Below are 8,440 nucleotides of genomic sequence, written 5' to 3'. Positions count from 1 at the left end.
GTGCTTTTATTTGTTCATTCACTTGAAAGCACTTCAGTCTGCAGATTTGAAACAATGAACAAAAGCGAAAACCACAGCCCATGCAGCCACCATTACAATACACAGTGCTATACTGTAAGACAAATCTGGTCTTATAATTACAATTAAAATTACTATTAATTGTAGAAAAGTAATTAATACATTCTTGGCAGTATTCTTGTCTCTACAGCTAGTTAGGTATAATAGTTAAGGCACCAGGCTGGAAACCAGGAGATTGTGAGTTCTAGTCTCGTTTTAGGAAAACATCCAGCTGGATGGGACTTTGGGCCAGTCCCTCTCTCAGCCCAACCCACTCGAAGGGTTGTTGTGAAAATAGGAGGAAAGAGTATTAGTTATGTTTTCTGCATTGAGTTATTTATAAAAATAATAAATGTGAGATAAAAAAAATGATTTTTTTGAAGAAAAGGTCTTCTGGAACAGGTAAGTTTTTTTACAAACTTCTGAAAGGCCAGGAGCTAGCTCTGTATAGCCTGTCTCAGTGGTGAATATTTATTGAACAAACTAGTCATTTCTCCACCAGAAAATCCAGGAGAAGCAGAATTTGAATAGGTTGTAAATTACAGTAATAATTATTTGGCCCTAACCTAGGACTACTTGTTTACTAAGTCCCTGAGCAATGGGAAACTTTTTATTTAAATTATCTAGCTGAGAGTTTATCTTTCTGCTTTGAATTCAAGATTGTCTACGTTAATTTGAAGAAGATGACAAAGAAGATGTAACAATGCATTATCTCGGAGAAGTACAGGAGAAAATACTTAAAATTTATACATACTAATTTTAAATAGAACAGTAACTTATTTTTTTTCTTTTGCCCCTTTGAGTCTGTCTTGACTCCTGATGTCTACCTGGACAAGTTCCTGCAGTGTTCTTGGCAAGTTTTTTCAGAGGTGCTTTATCACTGCCTGCTGCCTAGGGCTAAGAGAAAGTAACTGCTTTGTACTTAAGGCATAAGTAGAATTCAGTCTCCTAGTTTCTAATTGTATGACTTGACCACTACACCAAACCAACTCTCACTTAGAAATATTTGCTGTAAATTAAATAGAAATACTTCTGATGATAATGGAGATGATCATGTCTAGATTTGGGTGCCTGCTCATTTTGAGGAGCAATCTCAAGTTATTTATAAATAACTACTGAAATTTCCTTCTTCAACTTTCATCAGATCAGCCTTAGAATGCTTTTTCAACAGAAGACTATAGATGTATGGCTTACCTATATATTAAATTGAGAAGTGGCTAAGCTAGAATTAATATAAAATTAGTATTTTAAATATATGGAAACAGTTTAGTATAGTGCTTAAGACCTCAGGCTAGAAACTGAGAGACAATTAATTCTAGGCCTGCCATGGGCACAAAGCCAGTTGGGTAACCTGGGGCTAGTCCCTTTCTCTCAGCCCTAGGAAGCAGGCAATGGCAAGCCATTTATGAGATCTTGCCAAAAAATAAAAACCCTGCAGGAACTTTGTCTAGGAAGATGCCAGAAGTCAGAACTTACTTGAACTTTTTTTTTTTTAAAAAAAACTTCATTTAAAGAAGAAAATGCAGAAATACATTGTTTTCGCTGTTACCAAGAACAAGAGAATATTGAAAAATCTGTACACATTTGAAACAGTATGGATGAACAGCTTGGATCCTTTTAAAATAAAATTTCTTCAGCCTGTTTGCATTGTTGAAGACTTATCTCCCATTTTGCCCGACTACAGCTGTGAGGTTAAAAAAATTGCAAAAATGCCAACGTGGTTATCAGTCCACCTCCAGACACTTTTATCTGCAGCAGAGTGAAGTTGGCAAGATACACCATGGATGGCTCCTTTTTTTTTCTCTTATGCATCACAATTTGTTTTGCATAGCTTCCTATCATAGCAACATTGACTGGGGGAACAAATGACCAAGCTCATCTACTGTGGACACATTGTGTGAAGACCTAGTTTTTTTTGCAGAAGGTGCTAATGCTGAGATAGATGAAAGAAAAGAGAAGAGGACATCCAGCAGGTTGATGGACTCAGTTGCAGTGGCAATGGGTGCACCAGTCCCAAGATTTGCAAGACCAACTTAAGGAGAAAATCTATCTATGTGGTTGCTAAGAGTCAACAATGTCTTGATGGCATATCATCCATCAATCAACGGCTCCATGTCCTTGTAACTATGTGGGTGTTTGTGTGTGAAGCAGGAGAGAAGGGATTCATGTTGTTTAGGAACCATGACAGCTCAGGGAATAGGACCATGATTGATGAGGCTATTTGTACTCTGATTAGTCAGTTGGAACAGGCATTGGCTCCTGGTGATCTCAACACACTCCCTGCATTTGAGACCAGCAGCAGTGAAGACCTTTGCAAATCACTTGCAAACTGCTATAGTCAACTCTGAATAGAAACAGCAGTGATACTGTATGGAAATGTGTTTGCCACCTGAGATTGTGTGTGTTTGTGTGTGTGTTTGTGTGTGTGTATTTGAATAAAGCAAAGAAAACCCTTTTGATCCCTGGTCAGCTGCTAAAAATAATATTCCCTTTGCACCAAATGAAATCCAGCGTGTAGGGACACAAACCAGCAAAAGTTGCAACCTCTCCATTCTATTTCCTTGGTTCTTTTCCAATTTTTTTCAGAATTTTCCAAATGTGTGGTGTCCCATCTGAGCCAACTTCACTCTCTCACATCTTTCTGAGGGCTTCAGGGGAATGAGTGATCTGCGGCCCACAGACTAAACACGTGCTGAGGGCACCAGGCCCAAAAGGGGCGCCACAAAATGGAGAATATGGCTTCGTTTGTACAGTATGTACAAAGGTAGGGGGGGGGCACCAAGATTTGTCAGTGCTTCGGACACCAGTGAACCTTAATCCGCCACTGTGTGTGAACGGATCCCTCAGATGAGAAAAACAAAAGCAGAAGGTAAAAAACAAACAAACCCTCTGCCTTTAGAAAAAGGAGCAGTGGTGACCGCGCACCGCGGCAAAAGGCAAGCAGCGGCATTGCTGTTCGTTGCACAGCCGGTCCTCCTTTCGCCTCCCCCCGCCACCCCGGGCCTCTGCCAGCAAGCAGGGTCCGGGGGAAAAGATACGTGATGGGACTTGTAATCCAAGCGATCAGAAGGCCGGTGCATTTTGCAGAGGCGCTGGGCAGCTGCTCGGCTCTGCGTTCAGAGACGGAAAGTGGGCTGGGGGGGCCGGGGGGGTGGGTGGGAACCCGCTGAGGAGGGGGGGCACCGAAGAGCTTCCCCCCCATGGAGGAGCCAGGATGCCCAGTGAGTTCAGTGACATCGCCCATTTAAGAGGCGGGCTCCCTCTCCACGTGCTCACGGTGACTGATTGAAATACATAAACAGACCAGCGGCAGGAGCAGTAGCGGCAGCAGCTGGAGCGGCAAAGGGAAGCGGAGTTGACCGATAATAACCTCGCTGTACAGCGCAGGCGGGGGTTCTATATATATAAAGGCGCGTCGGGCTCGCCGTCGCCGTCTTTTCTGGAGTCACTGTTGGGGGAGCGCGCAAAGAGAGTTGAGGTGGCTGGTGCCCAGCTACCCACCACCATCACATTCCCCTTTCCCCACCCATCCACCCACCCACCAATTTAGCGCCGGAAAGCTGTCGGCCGTCCGGTGGATCTAAAACAAAAAAACAAAAGAGCCTCGATCAAAACCGGCGAGCAGGTAAAGGGGGAATTTGGGGAGAGGGGAGATCGCGAAAGAGGGCGGGGGCACCCTTGGAAGGGGCTGCCTCCATTACAGCGAAGCCCCAGGGATCGGCTGGTCCTCCATCTGAAAGATTTGGGGTGGGGGTGGGGGAGGCACACGTCCTGTTTCTGGCTCCAACAACCCACGCGCAATTCTGCACCGATCTCGGCTCTCGACCGGCTGAGAGGTTCCCACTTTGCTCCCTGGCTTCCCGGGAGCTTTCTTTCTTTCTGATAGATAGATAGATAGATAGATAGGTAGATAGATAGAATAGAATAGAATAGAATAGAATAGAATAGAATACTTTATTGGCCAAGTGTGATTGGACACACAAGGAATTTGTCTTGGTGCAAATGCTCTCAGTGTACATAAAAGAAAAAATACATTCATCAAGAGTCAAGAACCATAACACTTAATGATAGTCATAGGGCACAATAAAGCAATCAAATCATGCTAGGAAACAGTCGATATAAATCGTACGGATACAAGCAACGAAGTTACAGCCATAGAGTCCTAAGTGGGAGGAGATGGGTTGTTGTTGTTGTTGTTTTTTTTTGGGGGGGGAGAAAGAAGGAAGACGAGCGAAGCAGGCTTTCTGAGAGTGTTCAGAGTGCGTTTTTTCTGTCCTTTTGAAACTCTCGCCCTCCCTGGAACAGGGCTGGTGTTCCCTGGCAGGCACTACACCTGACAGCCCCGCTTTTCGGTGGCTTTCTGTGGCTGGCTTAATGGAAAGGGTCCCGGCCGCTCTCTGAAAGATTAGAGGAGCTCCGAAGAAGCCGCCCTCCGGAGCTGCTTGGCAAAGGGAGAAAAGGAAGGCAGGAAAGGCGAAGAGGAGCTGGACTGGCGCGTTGGCGGGGCAGATCTGGTTGTTTTTAAGCAGACAAAAGCAGCGCCTGGCGCCAAGGTTTGTTTGTTTTCTTTCTTTCTTTCTTTCTTTCTTTCTTTCTTTCTTTCTTTCTTTCTTTCTTTCTTTCTTTCTTTCTTTCTTTTTTCTTTCTTTCTTTCTTTCCTCTATCTCTCTTTTCTCTCTCTCTTTCTTTCTCTCTGTCTCTGTCTCTCTTCTCTCTCACTTCCTTTTTTCTTCCTTATCTTTCTCTGTCTCTATCTCTCTCCCTTTCTTTTTCTCTTTTTCTTCTCTCTCTCTCTTTTTCTTTCTTCTCTTTCCCCTTCTGTCTCTGTCTCTTTTCTCTCTCTTTTCTTTTGCTTTTTTCTTTTTCTTCTCCCCCACCCCCTCTCGTCAAACAGTGTACGGATATTTCCTTCCAGTTTAATCATGTATGTCTTACTGAAGAATTGCAAGGATCGTAAGGATTATTTCCTACAACACCCTGGTAGTAAGACTCCCAATTCCTCCCCTCCATTGCTGGACTACAAAGCTCTTCATTCCCAGCCAGACCCATCTTAGCCATTCTGGGCATTGTACCTTCTCCATGTGTAAAGATCCCTGCCCAGGTCGGAGAAGGAATCTGATAGCATCTTTGCAAACCCAACCTGGAATGAAGCTTGGGAGAGAGTCCAAACCTTCTCAAAGAGGGACTTGTGATCTCATTGTTGGGGCTGCTTGTCTAGGAAGATGCCTCCAGTTGGAGCTACTGAGGCCAGGCAAAAAGGAGAGAAACTCATAGAGCAGCTCCAAGTCAGCAAGGAATGACCGAGAGTAACCTTGCAATATGTGTGACAGCTTAATAAAAGCCGTCAGCTTGGGAATTGCACCCCTTAATCTGAGGGGGAAAGCTAACTTTGTAAGAAATAATTTCATGAAAAACTTATGTACTGAGAGAAGCATTATAATGGGGTGATGGGGGTAATAATAGGCTATTTATCTTATTGCTATTATTGTCATTAGCTTTGTTGTTCAGCTCCAGGCTGTACTGTGAATCTCGGTGTTTCCTTCCCATTCTGAGTCAGTGCTAAGCAAGACCAAAGAGAATCGCTTTGCAGAAAGCATTAAGGTCTTGCAATTAATGTGTTTGATTACTTTTGATTTGTTTTCTTTTGATCCATTGCTTGAGGATATTTTGCACGCTTGAACTGTAAATTATCAGAGCTTGGTGCCATGTAACTTTAATGGGTGGGGTTAACAGAGATCTCTTTTTATTTGGGATTAAAATATCACTTTGATGCCTCCTGTTAAGAATATTACTTTGAGGTCCCTGAGTTGGACTCTGCTTCTAGTGATGGCATGGACAAAAACTAACTCAGCCTGGTTCTAGTAATATTTTCAGCTCTCAAGGAAAATGCTGTGTCTTTTGACACCATTCACCTTCCTTACTTGAAATATTCCCTTTTCCCACTTTTCACAACCTTGCCAAGTCTGGTTGCTTTTTATCATCAAGCTTCCACCATATGCCAAAAGAATGCAGGTTTCTCCATGTTGATAGTCACTTCAAAGAATGGTATTTATTTGATCCAGGACTGAGTGCTTGTAGCCGATAGAACTCTTAATAACCATCTCCAAATCCATTAATCTTCTTTCACTAGCTCTTTCTCAGCTGTCAATACTATTACCACTATGTTAACTATTTTGGTCTCTGCAGTTATTAGAGTGTCCTTTCTGATCTTGTCTAAGTTTGCAATTACCTTCCTCCATAGAATTAAACTCTACAGTGCATTGCATGTCTATCCTTCATCCCAAGAATGCAAAAATCATTTCCCATCTTCTACCGATCAAAACGTTTTCTTTTTCTTATTTAAGGTGGTGAACCCTGGTTTTCCACTTTCTACTTTCCAAATGCGCTCTTCTAAGACTTCTTTACTTTTGGCACAGAAAATACTTACCTATCTCAAGTTGTTAGTGTTTCTGTCTCTAGTGATCAATTTTGGTTCTAGATGTCAATGCTTCTAATATAGTCATGGTATAAATGTGACAGATGGAGTTGTTATCTGTCCTTATCTCACTCCTTTACCTATTTTGAACTGCTCCATTTTTCCAAACTCACTTTTTATTACTCCTTCTTGCTCATTATGAAGGTTTCTTGAAATAGTTGTGGCTTTTCTATTAACCTTAATAGATGCATGTCGGAGTCCTGACATTCATCATATATGAATATGTGGGACTGAATGTACAGATATATGGCATGATATACTCTGTCAAAAGCATAGCTGTGGTCAATAAATTAAACCCCTCTTGTCATATCTTGCTATATCCATTATCTTATGAATCTGATATGTTCTTCCTTTTTTGTAAACATTGTTCATCTGGTGGTTTTCTATCCATTTTATCTAAGATCTTAAGGAAAATGTTCCTTGCATGACAACTTAGTTCCATTGTTTGATCATTTGCACTCTGCTTTCTTCTGTAAAAGTGTGTGTGTGTGTGTGTGTGTGTGTGTGTGTGTGTGTGTGTATATATATTTCCATTGTCTAGGCCAGCGGTCGCCAACCGGTGGGCCGCAGCCCACTGGTGGGCCACGAGAAAATTTTGGTGGGCCGCAGACAAATGTCACCCCCAGAGCACCCCCGAAAGCAATTAATCCAGGTTGTGCAGAAACACAAGGCTGCGCCGCCCACATGGCCTGTGGGAACCCTCCCCATCCACTCATTCCTTACCTGGCAAACTTGCCTGCTAAAATTGCTATTTTTCCTTTTTCCGACCATCAGCTGTTCTGTTGTGCTGGGATATTTAGATTAGCTAGAAAGCAGGAAATAGTTGCATAATCTTCGGATCTGCTTTTAAGCACAGCCGAAACTCCCTTAGGACTGAAGGTTCTATTCAGTGCAGATATCACGGCAAGCAAATTTTATGTGACAAACTCAGGTAGCCGATTGCAGATAGATAGATCACTGAATGATTCTGTGAGCAACTCAGTCTGCCTGCCTGCTTTGCCTGATTTTGGTAAAAGTTGCTCTTTTTTAATAAAAAATTCAATATTTATATAAATATTTATAATATTTACATACAAGCCATGCCCAGCCAGTCACATGACCACCAAGCCACACCCACAAATTGGGCCATGCCCACAGAACTGGTTAGTGGTCCCTGGGATTTAAAATTATGAGTTTGGTGGTCCCTGAGGTCCAAAAGGTTGGCGACCCCTGGTCTAGGCCATGCCATCTTTCCAGAAATTTGTTAACAATTAACTGCCTCTTCTGAAACTTTAAACAATCCATTCGCAATTTCAGCTGCAGCAGTGCTTTCTTACAAAAGCTGTCTGTTGCTTATTGTTTGTATTACAATCTATTCCTGAATATATTCTTTCTCCAGAAATGTTGCTCTCGTGTTTTTGGAAATGATTTGTGTACAGTCTATTCATTTTCCCTTAAGTTCATTTTTCTCGATTATATTTCTTCCATAATTAAATCTGAATAATCCAACTTTAAGTTTGGTTTGATAGTTATGATTCTGGAGTAGGACAGGGAAGAATAGAAGAGAAGAGAAGAGAACAGAACAGAACAACAGAGTTGGAAGGGACCTTGGAGGTCTTATATCCAACCCGCTGCTTAGGCAGGAAACCCTATATCATTTCAGACAAATGGTTATTCAATCTCTTCTTAAAAACTTCCAGTGTTGGAGCATTTACAAATTCTGGTGCCAAGCTGTTCACTCTGGTTAATTGTTCTGTCAGGAAATTTCTCCTTAGTTCTAAGTTGCTTCTCTCCTTGATTAGTTTCCACCCATTGCTTCTTGTCCTGCGCTCGGGTGCTTTGGGTGCATGACTCAGACTTCTTTGTGGCAACTCCCAAGATATTGGAAGATTGCTATCATGTCATCCCTGAGTTCTAGTCCTAACTTAG

General features: G+C 42.3%; 1 protein-coding gene across 1 annotated transcript in view; it reads left to right on the top strand.

Moving 5' to 3' along the window:
• The first annotated feature begins 3,374 nt into the window (after positions 1-3,374).
• ABCA1 (ATP binding cassette subfamily A member 1) overlaps positions 3,375-8,440 on the top strand; it is a 117,858-nt gene continuing 112,792 nt past the window's right edge. The window contains exon 1 of the mRNA XM_087957500.1: positions 3,375-3,682. The gene's annotated coding sequence lies outside the window, so the exon portion shown is untranslated. The remainder of the gene's footprint in view (positions 3,683-8,440) is intronic.

Source organism: Notechis scutatus, chromosome 2, assembly GCF_049901735.1.
Source record: "Notechis scutatus isolate UNSWTSFEM ecotype Mainland chromosome 2, rNotScu1.2, whole genome shotgun sequence".
NCBI lineage: Eukaryota > Metazoa > Chordata > Lepidosauria > Squamata > Elapidae > Notechis > Notechis scutatus.
The sequence above is the reverse complement of the archived record's forward strand: the minus strand, read 5'-3'. Positions and strand labels throughout refer to the sequence as shown.